Source organism: Chlorocebus sabaeus, chromosome X (genome assembly GCF_047675955.1).
Source record: "Chlorocebus sabaeus isolate Y175 chromosome X, mChlSab1.0.hap1, whole genome shotgun sequence".
In the NCBI taxonomy this organism is placed as follows: Eukaryota; Metazoa; Chordata; class Mammalia; order Primates; family Cercopithecidae; genus Chlorocebus; species Chlorocebus sabaeus.
Genome location: NC_132933.1, coordinates 5,915,505 through 5,931,208, shown reverse-complemented (window position 1 = coordinate 5,931,208; position 15,704 = coordinate 5,915,505). Strand labels below are relative to the sequence as shown.

Below are 15,704 nucleotides of genomic sequence, written 5' to 3'. Positions count from 1 at the left end.
TCCCTTCCCCTCCCCTTCCCTTCCCCTCCCCTTCCCTTCCCTTCCCCTCCCCTCCCCTCCCCTCCCCTCCCCTCCCCTCCCTCTCCCCTCCCCTCCCTCTCCCCTCCCCTCCCCTCCCCTCCCTCTCCCTCGCCTCTCCCTCACCTCTCCCTTCATGGCAGGCTAGCCTCCCTGGCTAGAGCTGTCCCCTGGGAATTTGCCGTCACTTTCCCTCTCTGTGCTCAGCATCCCTGGTTGAGAGGTTTAGGAGGAAGAGGAGAGGACGAGAGGAGGAGAAGAGTCCCTCTCTTCCGCCCACATGCTCCCCTAGGGAAGCATTCTTTTTGCTCAGCGTGATTTCTGTGCGACTCCTCCTGTTTTCTGAGCCTGTCACCCCCTTCCTCTTCCCTTGCCTCCCCACTGAGACTTTCCAGAGTGCAGCCACCTCCGCTCACTGTGCTTTTTTGACTCTGAGGCCCAGGAGGAAGTTGCCCTCCTCTGGAGAGGGTTCACGTTTGATCCAGCCTAGTGTTCTGGGGCACGGCCAGTCTGGGACCACTTTGACCCTAATTCATGATTTCCCTTCAGATGCTGCTTGTTTGGCCTGCCTTCCTCGTCTAGGAAATGGATTTTGCTCATTTTTCTATTGAGTCACTTGCCTTGTTGGTATGGAGTTATAGGAGCTCTTTCTGAATTCTGCCTCAAACCCCATGTTGGTTTTTTGTATTTCAGAGACCACATCTGCTCAGGGGTTTATTCTTCCGTCTGTTTGCAGGGCTGTTTTGTACTCAGTATTCACCTAAGCACTCCAAACTGTAAGTAACCCCAGAGGTCGTGGAGTGTCCCACTGCCCCTCCATCTGGAGGCTGTGACACCTCCCCCAAAGAGGAGGTGCTCGCATGCGTCCAGTACCCTGCCCATTAGATTAGAGAGGGCTCCCTTCTTTGCTCTCTTGCACTCATTTGTCCGCCTTTTAGCTTTCCTTTTCTGTCCTGGACTCACACAGGGTCGCATGAACGTGTGGTGTAGCAGGAGGAGACAGGTAAAGTGGAGGAATAGGAGCTGGAGGGGAGCAAAAGGGAAGAAAAGAGGAGGGGGAGGGGGAAGAGAGGGAGTGGGTGGAAGGAGGAGAAGGGGAGGAGGTGAAGGAGGAGAGGAGGACACAGAAAAGAGAAGAAAAAGGAGAGGAGGAGACAAAGAGGAGGAGGAGCAGCAAAGGAGGAAGAAGAAGAAGAGGACAAGAAGAGCAAGTAAGGAGGAGGAGGGGGCAGTAGGAGGAGTAGGAAGAGAGAAGGACCGAAGGAAAAGGAAAAGGATAGGCAGATGTGGAGGAGAGGAGGCGGAGGAGAGGAGGAGATGAGAAAGAGGAGGGAAAAAGGAGAGGAGAGGGATGAGTGGGGAGGAGGAGGAAGAAGAACAGGAAAAGGAGAAAAGGAGGAGGAGAAGAGGAGGAGTGAGAAAAGAGAAGGAGAGGAGGATGGGGGAGGACGGAGAGGAAGGGAGAAGGAGAGAAATAGGAGGAGGGAGGAAAGGAGGAGAGGTGTAGGAGGAAGAGGAGAGGAGGAGCAGAGGAGGAGGAGGAGAGGAAGAGGAGGAGATTTGGAGGAAGAGGAGAGATGGAGGAAGAAAGGAGGAGGCAGAGAAGTGAAGAAAGCAGAGAGGAGGAGGCAGAAGAAAGGAGGACCAGGAGGAGAGGAGGAGGAGGAAAGGACGAAGAGGAGGAATAGAATAAGGGGAGCAGAGGAAAAGGAGGAGGAGGTGGGGGAGGAGTGGAGAGGAGAGGAGGAGGAACAGAGTTGGAGGAGGTGGAAGAGAGAAGAGGAGGAGGAGGAGAGGAAGAGAGAAGGAAATGAGAAGGAGAATAGGAGGAAGAAGAGAGAAGAGGAGAGAAAGAGGAGAGGATGAGGAGGAGGAGAGGAGAAGGAGAGCAGGAGGGGGGAGGAGGAGGAGAATAAGAGGAGGAAATGAGGAGGAAGAAAGAAGGACAGGAGGTGGAGAGGAGGAAGAGAGAATTAGGAGGGGAGGAAGACGGGGGGGGGGAAAGGAAATGAGGAGGAGGAGGAGGCTGCAGCGCCCTTATCAGGCTCCAGTTCTCGGTGTGCCCCGTCTGTTAAGACACTCCGCTGTGGTCAACCCTGGCCTGCAGAGGATTCCCGAGCTGGATCTCTGAGGGATGCTGGCGCCCTCTCTCCAGCACATTCCTGATGCCCTTGCTGACACATGTGTCCTGTGGGCCCTCTCCTGAAACATGATCCTCCAGAGTGTCTTCTGGCCTCACCTCTTCTGTCCAGTTCCAGCAAACTCACTTTGCTTAGCCTTTGAATCCCTTCCTTCACCATCTGCCATGACAGTTCGGGCCTTTCACCGTCACTCAGGCCTGGACCATCACTGATGCCCATCCCATGCCATCCACAGGTTTGCCCCATCCCTTCGGCTCCCTACCAGGGCATTCAGATGTGTTGAGCAGCAGAGTGTCTCCAAGTCCCTTGTGTAGTTTTTGTTTCCGGCCCCCACTGGTTGAGCTGCATCCAGGTCCCATCCCACAGGGACCCCCCCGGCCACTGCAGGTGCATGCTGATCCTGCAGCTCCTCAGGGGTGTCATCGCTTTCCCCCTTCCCAGACCCAGCACACCCTGCCTGCGCAGCTCTGTGCTGCACCTTCACTCTAGTCACGGGTGTGGCAGTCAGCTCACCAATTCCTCCTGCTTCCCTGGGACTCGCTGGCTTTTAGCACCGCAAGTCCCTCAGCAAACTGGGACTGTTGATCACCCTACCCGGCAGCCAGTGATAAGGTGAGGGCCACTCCTGGGAGGGAGGACACCTGTGGGGAAAATTCTTGTGTTATTTATTTCTCCTTCGGGGTAGGGTGCCTGCAGTGCTTCATGGGAGGGGCTGGGCTGATGCTGCAAGCTCAGAAGTTTCAAGGGCATCTAGGGAGACCAGATATTCAGAGACCTTCTCCTCGATGTGCCTGTTCCATGTATCAGGGATGCAGGTTTTCCCAGCAGGACTTGTGTCATTGGCATGACAGACCTGCCTTGGCTGAGCGTTCAACTGTCTTTGGAGTTCAGCCACCTTAGCAAGTCCTGGGTTTGTTCTTCAGACTTCGCTGCTTGCCCATTGCTTGGATCGGGGGCTACTTTGTAAACCACCAGGAAGACTCCAGTGTTTCTGCTTAATTTTTAGATGTTTGTTAATTGCCCTTGGCCTCTCATTAATCCCGGTGGGTCCTTCAGGAAACATACCGTTCCCTGAGTTTTCATTTCCAGGCATCTGCCCTGCCTGGATCTCCTTGCCATCCAGGAACTTCCTCTTCACAAGCCGGCCATCCCAGCAAAAGTTCTAACATCAAAGGTCTAGCAACTAGCCTGCCATCTTGTGCCTAGAGCCACCTGCGTGCCACCTACCCCCGAAGATGGGAACCTCGTTGCCAGTTGGGGAGATGCAGGGCAATCCTGTACCAAGACCCCATCTTACCACCTGTTTTCTCGGACCACTCTGGAACCCACTGTCTCAGATTGGGTCCTCCAGGAAGCAGACTGTGAGAGGGAGTTGGCAGGACCAAAGGTTTACTGGGGCTAACTAACCCTCAGGAAAGGGACAGGAAGGAAGCAGGGCTGGAGAGCAGGTTGAGCCCAACCTGACAGTCTTGAGCAGCCCAGCAGGGAGGTGTGGAGCAAGGGTTGCCCACTAGAGGGGCCTGCATTGGGCTTGGGTGGTGGGGTCCACATGGTACCTGGCACACAGCAGGCTGTGCAATCCATATTAACTGCCTGGATGAATTAATGCCCAGGAAAGGTGCCCTGGGGAACGGGTATGTGCTGAGCACAATAGGGAAGGGCCCAGCATCTGCCTTGGCATAGGCAGAACTGTGCTGTGCCCTGCAACAGGCCACCCGAGAGCTGCTTTCATCTTGTGTGTGCATTAGACAACTGCCAGGGGCATGAAGGGGATGTGCTTCCAGGGCATTTGCTGGCAGGGTGTCTCGTGATCTCTTGATATTGGTGTGAGCACAACCTGGCAGGAGAGGGCAGATCTCAGTGCAAAGTATCATGTCAAAAAGCAGATCGAAGCCAGGCCCCCTCCTGGAAGAGGCTCCTTGAAGGTAGGTGCACACTCATGTCTTTGTTACTTGTAAGGGAACATCTTACAGGCAAGAGGAGTTAGGTGAATGTGAAGAGGAAGGAACTGCTCACTCTGGGCAAGGGGCTGGGGGAGGCTTCGTAGAGGAGCGGGTGTTTGAGCTGGGCCTTGAAGGTCGAAAGGGTTTTGTTAGGTGGGAAATGGGGGAAGGACAGCCTGAAGGGGTTAGGTACCTTCAAGGAGCCCAGAGAAGGTTGGTGGCTGGAGCAGACCCATTCGTAGAGTGAAGTCGTGGAAGAAGAGGCTGGGAAACTAGATTGGGTCCAACTCCTAAAGGCCCACTGAAGGAGTGTGGGTTGCACGCTGGGTGCAGCAGGTGAGTGTCCTCACTTGGGTTTCACTGTCAGCATTTTTAAAAGGCAAACTGGTTCTCTTCCTGAGGAGAATTCACTGATTCACTGATGTGGCCAGTAAGTCATCTGGGCCAGAGGTGGGTGGGGAGATGATAGGGGTGCAAGTGTCACCTTCAATCACAGCATAATTGCCCTTGCTTTCTTACCTCTCATTTAGATATTTCAATACTTGCTCAGGTTCCCTGTACCCTCCTTCATTCTCCCTTCCCAGCCATAGTACTTATGGGGAGACTTTCTCTTTATAAAATGACCGTTAGTCTTATCAAATTAATCCTAAAGTAGTACCATCAATTTCCCCCTAAAATACCAACAAGACCCCTGCTTGAAACTACTTGTACATTAGGGACAGAGAAGAGTTCATGAGAATCAGCATTTTCTGAGGACTCCATCTGTCTTCTGAGAGAGAGTTCTCCTGCTGGTGCCTCCTCTATAGTAAAGCAAAGGTAACATTCCTGCAAGGCTTTGAAGCTTATAACGTGCTTGCCTTTAGGTTCTTGTGTTGTGTTCTGGGTCAGCAGGAATGCCTCTCCAGGTCCTTTTTCTCATCCTAATGTGACACTGAATTCTTCACAGGCTCCTGGGACCACATTATCATTCTCTTCACTCAAGAGATGAGGATGCTGAAATTCAGAGAGGGGAAGTGATTTGCCTCAGCTTGTGCTGTAAGTGATCAAGGCAGAACTCAACCAGTCTTTTTGACCCTGACTATGGTGATTTGATCTCTGTACCCACAAGATAGTGGTGGAATGGTGGAGTATGGTACCTAGAAGGCCCTTTCTAGCTCAGGACATTTTTGATGGTGTGACTGTTTAGGAATTCAGTCCTGACCAGTTTAAGAGGTTGTGATTCTTAGCTGTCTCTGGCTCCTGGTTTGCCCAGTTTAATTCTGGCCTGCTCAGCAAAACTTCTCTCTGTCTGTGGTCCAAGAATCCTGACATCTCTGAACTAGTCCTCCTCCTATCCACTCAATATTGACAGAATCTCATGATACATCCTCCTGGCTCAGCCATGGAATAAAGCCAGCTCTATTGTTTTGATCCTTGTGTTGTGCCCCAGCTTAGGAAGAATAACTCTTCAGGCTGCCTCTCCCATGCTAGGTCACATGCACGTCACACATTCCCAGGTAAATATTGCACTTTGTTTATCTGGAATTTGTCTTAATTTCCTTGTCCTTGTTTCTGATTATGTACTTTCTTCCGTTCTGTCTCATTATCTGGGCCCTACGTCTTTTCTCATGGTTTCTCTTCTGTAAGTTTCTAGACCCGATGCAAGTACACAGTGAAGTGAATGAAGTTTAAGATAAAGCTTCAGCGTCTCTTGCTTATACAGCCCCTAGCATCATGGTCCTACAGTTGTATGGTTTGGAAAATCTACAAAAGATACTTTAACCACAGTTGGTTCAGGGAATCTTTCTTTCCACTATGCTGTCTTTATCCCTCTTGCCTGTGTGTTGGGTAGCAATGCAGTAACCATGGTCATGTTGGGAATTCAACTAAGGGGACATTAAGTTGGGATTCATTTAGTTTAAGATATAGGGGTCCACAAGCAATTTCATGTATTTCCCAGTTATTGCCAGCTGCCCTTTATTATTGAAATAGCTTGCAGGAATACTTCTGCTTACTATGCTAGTGCATCCGGTGTTAGGACAAGAGGGGTGAGACTGGAGGGTACATTGCAATGTCACTGTGACTTGCAGCACTTGGCATCAGGGGTATGTTGGCAGTGGAGGAGAACCAAGATTCACAGTGTACAGCACCAGAAGCTAGTCTGTGGAAAAATCTTCCAGTCATCAATCAGGTGTGTAAAATTGTAAGTGAAGGATTCCATTTTCATTGAAAAGCAAAAGTGCCCTCTTGTCAGGAATATACCCAGCGTACAGTGTACGCAACTGTAAATACAAGATACGTTTATTTGCACATTTGGAAGGGGGTTTTGTAAAATGGCATTTTTCAGAATTCCTGTGATTGTAGGACATGGACCTGTAGGAGGACTAGAAACATTGAATAGTATGCAGAAGAGTTTTGCTGGACAGGCACAGAATTAAACTGGGCAAACCAGGGGCCAGAGACAGCTAAGAAACACAACCTCTTAAATTGGTCAGGACTGAATTCCCAAACAGTGACAACATCAAATGTGTCCTGAGCTAGAAAGGGCACAGTCACAGTTCCTGTGACTGCTACCCTTAGAAAGACCTGCTTGGAAGTTACGCTCCCTGCTGGCATCTGGAAACTTGACTCTCAGAATTTCCCTAGTCAACAGTTAACTGATAAGGTGGCTCACTGTGCCTTGACTGTTAATACAAACAATGTAGTTTATGCTGAACACCTGCCTTCTTTCTGGGAGTCTGGAATTTTGGTGCATGCTAGGCAGAGGATGTCTCTGTTACCAAACCCCAGTGTAAACTGTGGGCAATGTGTCTGGGCTTCTCTGGCCAGAAACATCACACGTGCCGCTGCATATTTGTTGCCGAGAAAAGCATGTGCTCTGTGTGGCCCCTCATGGGAGGGAGAAAGCATAAGGAAGTCTGTTCATGGGCTCCTCCAAACTTTGCCTGTGTCTTTTCTGCTTGTGATCTGGCTGTGTGCCCTAAGTACATTGCTGTAATAAATCTTAGTTGTGATTATAACTATATGCTGAATCCCGTGTTTCCAACTATAACAAATAAGAAAAGCAGGAATAACATACTACAGAAGTGCATGAGGCAGTTAAGTACTAAAGATAAGTAGCTATTTATGTATTTTTTTCTAAATTTTCAGATGTTTCTAGCATTTGTCAACTTTTTCAAATGTGTGTGTTCCTTTTTTTTTCTCATTTTAAATATTGGCTTTTGTTCCCAATTTTATATTGGTAATTTTGCATTCTTATACTTAAAGAAGGCCCCAAATGTTACAAGCTTCAAGCCCCACAAAACCTGGATCTGTGTCTGTCTTGGATCCAAGACTTGCTGCCTCATGTCGGTTTTCCTATTGTCACTTCATATTACACAGGTGGGGAAATTAAAACCAAGAGAGGGGAAGCTAACCTTACTTGGCAAAACCGGGACAGGATCCAGTTCTTCCAATTCCCAATTTAATGAATGCTCTTTCCCACTATTCCGTAAAGTTTTTTGATAACTTGTCTGTAAATATCGGTCGTGGTAAATTGTCCACTGGGTGGCACTCAAGAGACTGAAATTCAAGTTCCTTCTCTTTGAGTAGATGGGTAATCTTGAACTAGTCCCTTTCCCTCCTGGGACAGATTTTCCCAGTTTGTTAAATAAAGGGGCTGGATTAAATGCTCTTTACAGACCTTTCTCTCTCAGATATTCCCTGAGTTTTTCATTCTAGAAATGCTGGAATCATATAATTGTAATTTAAACTAGTAAAGTTCTTCTTGTTCTTGAGTCTTCTTCATCTCTAAAATGGAAATAAAATACATACCTCTCGTGGTTATTATGAAGCTCCTGGCACTGTTCATGGTAGAGCAGGTGATCAAAAGTTGCTTGCATCCTTCTGTCCAATTGGGAACAAAAGCTTTCATGTATAATTCTCACTCCTCTCACTTGGAATCAATCTTATCAGAAAACCTAAAATTTTTTTTTCAATCAATTTAGAAGTTTATTTTGCCAAGGCTAAGGACATGCCTGTGACACAGTCTAAGGGGATCCTGGTGACATGCCCAAGGTGGTCAGGCCACAGGTTGGTTTTTAGGGAGATATAAGACATCAATTGATACATGTGAGATGTACATTGGTTTGATCTGGAAAAGCAGGACCAATGGAAGTTGGAGGACTTCCGGGTCATAGGCAGGTTCAGAAATTTTCTGACTGGCATTAATAATTGGTTGAGTTCTTATCTAAAGACCTGGAATCATTAGAAGGGAATGTCTGGTTTATGATAAAGAGTTGTGGAGACCACAGTTTTATCATGCAGATGAAACCTACAGGTAGCAGGCTTCAGAGAGAATGTAAATGTTTCTTAGTAGACTTAAAGAGTCTATTCTATCAGTCTTAAGGTCTGTGTTCATGTTAATGGTAATGAGGCATGTCCGACTCCCCCTTCCCCATCATGTCCTGAACTAGTTTTTCAGGTTAACTTTGGAATGCCCTTGGCCAAGAGGAGGGGTCCATTCAGATGGGTGGGGAGCTTAGAATTTTATTTTTGGTTTACATTCTTTCCTTCTGGCCAGGATTTGTCAGAGGCAACATCAATGGCCAAACTTTTATTTTGTCCCATAGCATTGTGGACATAGTTTGGCTGCCTGCCCCAGGTCCATCCTGTTCCTTGGTAGGACCACTGTGGCCAAGAGACTTACAGCCAAAAGATTTATAGACGATTTAAATTTTCTAGACCAGACAGGAATGGACGTGGACAGGCATTTATTACACCTTAACAATTTTTAAGTAATGTAAAAGCCAATAAACAAAAAGTAAAAGGCAAGATTACAAAATTGGCTTATCTATCTTTAACTTCTATGCATTGAGCTACTGTAATCTTGGTTTTAGTTACAGACTTACAGCAATTGGCTATATAAGCAAACCTAAATTTTAAAAAGAAAAGAAAATGAAGCATACATTTAAAACTTTTTAAACTTTTTTTTTGAAATAGGGTTTCGCTTTGTCACTCAGGTTGAAGTGTAGTGATGTGGTCATAGCTTTCTGCAGCCTTGACCTCCTGGGCTTAAGTGATCCTCCCACCTCAGCCTCCTTAGTAGCTAGGACCACAGGCATACAGCAGCACACCCAGCAAATTAAAAAAAAAATTTTTTAAAGATGAGGTCTCACTATGTTGCCCAGGCTGATCTGAAATTCCTGGCCTCAAGCAATCCTCCTGCCTCAGCCTCCCAAAGCACTGAGATTACAGGCATGAGCTACCATGCCTGGCCTAAAACATTTTTAATGGAAGTATAATTTGCAAATAGAAAACATGCCCAAATATTAAGTGAATGCACTGATGAACATTCACAACTTAACAAGATAGCCAGCACTTAAATCACAAAATAGAACACCACTAGGACCTCTTTGTAATACCCTCCAAGTCACTACTTCTGCCCAAAGGTAATTGCTATTTTGCAACATTTTTTATTACTTTACATAAATGGGATCATACACTATGTACTCTTATTACTGTCTGGATTTTTATATTAAATATTGCTTGTGAGATTCATCCATGTTGTCATGTGAGCAATACTTTGTTCTCATTGCCATATACTGTTCCATTTTATCAGTATACCGTGATTTATTTACCCATTCCACTATTTGTACATACTGGAATTGTTCCCAGGTTTTTGTAATACAAACAAAGCTGCTATGAACATGCTTGGATTTACTTTCTTTGGTGAATATGTGTTACTGTTATGTATATGTCTAGAGGTAAAATTGATGATTTATGGGATATGCATATGTTTAATTTTAGCAGATATTGAAAAACAGATTTCTAAAGCGGCTGTAGCAATTTACATTACCACCAGCAATGTGTGAGTTCCATTTGCTCTCCATCCTTGACAGCACATGTTGTCACTTAGGTGGGTATGCAGGGGGATCCTTTTTTGGCATGTTTACTTATCTTTTTACATAGTGCAAGCTGGTGTGGTGTACCGTTTTATGGCTTTTGCCTAATGCCATCACTGCAGTTAAGTTACCAAATGATTCCGTCGCCTCAGCAATTGCTTTGTACCGCATCTTGGTGTTCAACCCCTTCTCCATTCTCAGCCTTGGCAGCCGCTGATCTAATTTCCATTCCCATAGTTTTCCAGATTATCAAAGAAACAGAATGATATGGTTGTAACCTTTTGGATGTGGCTTCTTTCAGGTAGCAAAATGCTTCTGAGATTTAACTATGTTGTTATGTTATCAGTAGTTCATTCCTTTGTGTGTGTGTGTGATAGTCTCGCTCTCTTACCCAGGCTGGCGTGCAGTGGTGCAATCTCGGCCCACTGCAACCTCTGCCTCCCACGTTTAAGGGATTCTCATGCTTAAACCTCCCAAGTAGCTGGAACTACAGGTGTGCACCACCGCGCCTGGCTAATTTTTATATTTTTAGTAGAGACGAGATTTCGCCATGTTGACCAGGCTGGTCTCGAACTCCTGGCCTCAAGTGATCCACCTGCCTCTGACTCTCAAATTGCTGGGATTACAGGTGTGAGCCACTGCACCCAGCCCAGGAGTTCATTGCTTTTTACTGCTGGGTCATATTACATTGTATAGATGTACCACATTTTGTTTATAAGTCCTATAGTTGAGGGATATTTGGTTTGTTTCCATTTTTTCTCTATTAGGGATAAATTGTTATAAATATTTGTGTACAGGGTTTGTGTGAACATAGTTTTTATTTCTTTTGGGTAAATATTCAGGAGTGAAATTGCTGGGTTACTTGGTAAATTGCTGGGTTATAGTTCTTTTTAAGAACTTGTCAAACTTTTTGCAGAGTTGCTGTACCATTTTGCATTCCCACTAGCAGGGCTTGAGAGTTCCAGTTGTTCCACATTCTTGCCAGCACCTGGTACTGCTAGTTTTTCTGTGTATGTTTTTGTTTTGTTTTGCCACTCTAAGGTGTATAGTGGTATCTCTTTCTGGTTATAATTTGCGTTTCTGTAATGATTATTAATGTTGAACATCTTTTAACATGCTCATTTGCCATCCATATAACTTCTTTGGTAAATCTTCTGTTTATATTCTCGTCCATTCAAAATATTGGGTTGCTTGTTTTCTTATGGTTAATTTTAAAACTTTATTTGGAAATAATTATAGATTTAAAGGAAGTTGCAAAGAAATGTATTCCCTTCAATCACTCTCCCCCAGTGTTAACATCTTGCCTAACTATGGTACAATATTAATATCAGAAAATTGACATTGGTACAATCCACAGAGGTTATTCAGATTTTACCAGTTATACATATACTTGTGTGTGTGTGTGTTTCTATGCAGTTTTATCACATGTATGGTTTTGTGTAGGTTCCACAACAATCAACGTACAGAACTGTGTCATCACCACAATGTTCCTCTCATACTACCTCTCCACAGCCTCACCCACTTCCTACTGTATATCCTTTACCCTTGTCAACCACTATTTGGTTTACCATCTGTATAATGTTGTTCCAAGGATGTTATATACATGGAAGCCTACTATATAGTGTGTTTCCTTTTCGTATTTGCTTTTTTTCCACTCAGCATAATTCCTGGAGGTTCCTTCGAGTTGTTACGTGTATCAATAGTTCATTCCTTTTTATTGCTGGATAGTATTTCATAGTATGGATGTACTATAGTTTAAGCATTGTCAATTTTGGTAGTTTCCACTTTGAGCTATTCCAAATAAAGTTTCTGTGAGCATTCATATACAAGTTTCTACATTAACGTAAGTTTTCATTTCTCTGGGGTGAATGCCCAAGAGTGCTATTGATGGGTCATTTCGTAAATCTATTTTTTTTTTTTTTTTTTTTTGAGATGGGGTCTTGTTCTCTCACCAGGCTGGAGTGCTGTGGCACGATCTTGGCTCACTGCAACCTTCAACTCCCTGGTTCAAGCGATTCTCCTGCCTCAGCCTCCTGAGTAGGTGGGATTACAGGCATGCACCACCACGCCCACTAATTTTTATATTTTTAGTAGAGACGGGGTTTCACCATGTTGGCCAGGCTGGTCTTGATCTCCTGACCTCATAATCCGCCTGCCTTGGCCTCCCAAAGTGCTGGGATTACAGGCGTGAGCCACTGTGCCTGGCCAATCCATTTTTAGTGTTCAAAGAAACTGCAAACCACCGTAGCACATGTATACCTATGTAACAAACCTGCACATTCTGCATATGTACCCCAGAACTTAAAGTATGATGATAATAATAATAATAATACTAGTAATAATTTTAAAGAAGAAACTGCCGAACTATTTTCCAGAGTGATTGTGCAATTTTACATTTTGACCACCGATGTCAGTGATCCATTTGCTCCACATCTTCGTTAGCATTTGGTGTTGTCACAGTGTTTTATTTTATCCACTTTGATAGGTTTGTAGCAGTATCTCATTGTGGTTTTAATTTGCATTTTCTTGAGGGCTAATGATATTGAACATCTTTTCATGTGCTTATTTGGCATCTGTGTATCCTTTTCAGTTAAATGTCTTTTGCCTCTTTTCTAATTGGATTTTTTTTAATGTTGGTTTTGAGAGTTCTTTATATATTCCAGATATAAGTCCTTTGTGGGATATATAACTTGCAGATTTTTCTCTCCGTCTGTAATTTGTCTTTTTTCATCTCCTTGAAAGAGTTTTTCACAGAGCAAAGTTTTTAAATTTGATGAGGTATAATTTTCAATTTTTACTTTTATGGGTCATGCTTTTGATGCCAAGTGTAAGAACTCTTCACCTAATCTTATGTCTGAAGATTTTCTCTTGTGTTTTTTTGAAAAGTTTTACATTTTTACATTTCACACTATGTTCCATTTTGAGTTAAAGTTTGAGGTTTAAGTCAAGGTTCATTTTTCTTTTTCTTTCTTTCCCCCTTCCATATATGTCCAGTTGCTTCAACACCACTTACTGAAAAAGCTCTGCCTCTTCCTTTGAATTAGTTTTGCACCTTTGTCAGAAATCAGTTGGGCATCTTTGTGTGGATCTATTTCTGTCTCTGATATTCTTTTTCTTTTCTTTTTAAGAGTCAGGGTCTGCATGCCCAGGCTGGAGTGCAGTGACGCAATCATGGCTCACTCCTGGGCTTAAACAATTCTCCTGCCTCAGCCTTCTGAGTAGCTGGGACTACAGGTGTGCGCCACCATATGCAGCTTTGTAATTATTATTATGTTTTGTAGAGACAGAATATCCTTCTGTTGCCCAGGCTAGTCTCAAACTCCTGGCCTCAAGTGATCCACCTTGGCCTCCCAAAGTATATGCTATTCTGTTCTATTGTTCTATGTGTCTATACTTCCTTCAGTACCACACTGTGTGGATCATTATTACTGTTGAATTTTGAGGGTTGTTTTTTTTTTATTCTGGATACAAGTCCTCCTTCAGATTTATGATTTGCAAATATTCTTTTCCAGTCTGTGGTTAGTCCTTTTATTCTCTCGAAAGTGTTCTTTACAAATATCTTTCTTTTATTAATTTCCAATATCGCCTGATAACATACTTTTTTTTTGGAAACACAGTCTCACTCTGTCACCCAGGCTGGAGTGCAGTGATGCTGTCTTGGCTCACTGCAACCTCTGTCTCCCAGATTCAAGCGATTGTCATACCTCAGCCTCCCAAGTAGCTAGAATCACAGGCGCGCACCAGCATGCCCAGCTAATTTTTGTATTTTTAGTGGAGACAGGGTTTCTCCATGTTGGCCAGGCTGATCTCGAACTCCTGGCCTCAAGCAATCTGCCCGCCTTGGCCTCCCAAACTGCTGGGATTACAGACGTGAGCCACCATGCCCAGCTCCTGAGAATATACTTTTAATGATTTCAATTCTTTTAAATTTGTTGAGTTTTTTATGGCCCACAGTATGGTTGATCTCTATGAACAGTCCATGTGCTGCTGAAAAACATGCATTGGATGTAGTTTTAAAAATACATATCAGTTCAGTCAAGGTGAATAGTAGTGCTGTTTAAGTAATTTATGCCATCACTAATTTTCTGCCTACATTTTCTTTCAGTTACTAAGAGAGAAGTGTTAAAGTTTCCCATTATAATTGTGTATTTGTCATTTTATTTTTTCAGTAGTGTCACAGTTTGTCTAATATATTTTAAGCTCTGTTAAGTGCCTGCACATTTACAATTTTTATATCTAATCAGAGAATTGACCTCTTCATTGTGTAATATCTCAATTTCTGACAATATTCTTTGTTCTGAAGTTTACTTTGTCTAATATTACTATAGCTACTTCTGCACAATATTTTACTCCTAGTAATATTTTAGATCAGTTAATTTATTTCTTTTTAGCCCTTTTGATTTATTTGTGAACATTTATGTTTCCATCTAATATATTCCTTCGGTATAAAAAAACCTCTTCAAGATTTCTTGTAGTGTAGAAATATTGGCTAGGATTTCCATCATTATTTTTGTTTTCCTGAGAAAGTCCTCATTTCTCCCTCATTTTAAAAATCAGGCTTATGGTGATAAAATTTACATACCGTAAATTTACCCTTTTAAGTGTACAATTTAGTAACTTTTAATGGATTTACAGTTATGTAACCAGTAACATAATCTACTCTTAAAACATTGCCGTCACCTCTGAGGATCCTTCATGCCTATTTGCAGTCAGTCACCTTCCTATCCCCAACCCTGGCAACCAAAATTGTTATTGTAGATTTCCTGTCTTTGGAATTTCCTATAAATAGAATCATACAATATCTAGTCTTTTGTATCTGGCTTCTTTCACTTAGCATAATGTTTTTGAGGCTCATCAATGTTGTAGCATGTGACAGTATTTTGTTCCTTTGTTTTGCTGGCTAGCATTTCGTTGTATGGATGTATCGTATTTTGTTTATCTGTTTAATAGTTGATGAACATTTGGATTGTTTTCACTTTTTGGCTATTGTGAATAATGCAGTCATGAGCATACTTACAAGTCTTTGTGCGGACATAGGTTTTCATTTTATTTATTGCCTAGGTGTTGAATTGCTGGTTCACATGGTAAATTTATATTTAACATTTGAAAGAATTAATGGCCAAACTGTTTTCCAGAGTGGCTCCATCAGTTTATATTCACACCAGCAATGTCATCATCTTTATTTTTTATTTTATTTTTATTATGATTTCAATTGTTTTTTGGGGAACAGGTGGTATTTGGTTACATGGGTAAGTTGTTTCGTGGTGATTTCTGAGATTTTGGTGCACCCATTATACAAGCAGTGTACACTGTACCCAATGTGTAGTCTTTTATCCCTCATCCCCCTCCCACCCTTACCCCTGAGTCCCAAGTCCATTATATCATTCTTATGCCTTTGTGTCCTCATAGCTTAGCTCCCACTTACAAGTGAGAACATACAATGTTTGATTTTTCATTCCTGAGTTACTCACTTAGAATAATGGTCTCCAACTCCATGCAGGTTGCTGCAAATGCCATTATTTCATTACTTTTTGTGGCCAAATCGTATTCCATGGTATACATGGGAGATTATCTATCTATCTATCTATCTATCTATCTATCTATCTATCTGTCTATCTATCTATCTCATATTTTCTTTATTCACTTGTTAGTTGATGGGCATTTAGGCTGATTCCATATTTTTGCAATTGCAAATTGCAAAAATAATGACTTCTTTACCTGTGGTTAGATACCCAATAGTG

General features: G+C 43.5%; 1 pseudogene; it reads left to right on the top strand.

Moving 5' to 3' along the window:
- Positions 1-2,777: 2,777 nt before the first annotated feature.
- The window catches only part of LOC140710825 (nucleolar protein 11 pseudogene), a 163,175-nt pseudogene continuing 150,248 nt past the window's right edge, over positions 2,778-15,704 (top strand).